Genomic DNA, 921 nt, shown 5'->3' with positions numbered 1-921 from the left:
AAAATCTAAAAAAATACATAAGCACAGTTTATTTTTATAGTCATTTTAAGTTCGAATTTGGACGAAATTATATGTTAAAAAACCTAGTATAACTTACTATATTTTAGTTATTTGTTGTGATTGTATAATATTACTCGTGGGTACTTGAAATCTTCTTAAGTATACTATTATATATCTATGATAGTATCACGGTTTGTTGTTGATGTATAACCAGTGCCGCAACAACCGGGGGTGCTAGGAATGCGAAGAACCCCTTGGCCCCTCGTTAAATCATAAAAATGGGCCCCGGGGCCAGTGGCCGAACTATTTGGAACTTTTTTCTTTTAAGGTGTTTCACAAAGTGGTATCTTACTATCTTATTATTTAATCAAAAAATTGAAACTAATGAATACATTAGAATCATAATTATTATTATGATATAAAACAAAGTCCTAACTATATTTATAACAAAATATTAAAAATAATAATTTCGAATGGCAGGGGGCTGAATTATACCACTAATACCATATTTTCAAATTTCTTAATTTTGCTATGTTGTGACGGCTGATGGTTTATTGCATTTAAATTGGGACAAAAAAGAAAATAAATGGTTTTAAGAGGTTGCATACCATTTTGCTCCTTAGTCCTCACGATATGTGTACTATCACTACAGTGTACAATGTGTTCAATGCTCTTCACCTATCTGTAAGCAGTATATCAGTGTATACCTATGTATATTATATATATTATATTAACTGCATAACATAATGTATTTAGCTAAAAACAACAAGCAACATGTATTAAATGACCTATTGGTACATGAGCATAATCGCAACTAGGGTTAAATTTCTGGGGGGCTACAGCCCACCTAACAAAATTATTAATTTAAAATAATCTATAAGCAGCTTATATTTAAATAAATAAGAAATGTTTTTTGGAGGG

The sequence above is a fragment of the Acyrthosiphon pisum genome, chromosome X (genome assembly GCF_005508785.2).
Source record: "Acyrthosiphon pisum isolate AL4f chromosome X, pea_aphid_22Mar2018_4r6ur, whole genome shotgun sequence".
Lineage (NCBI taxonomy): Eukaryota > Metazoa > Arthropoda > Insecta > Hemiptera > Aphididae > Acyrthosiphon > Acyrthosiphon pisum.
This window is presented reverse-complemented; position numbering follows the sequence as displayed.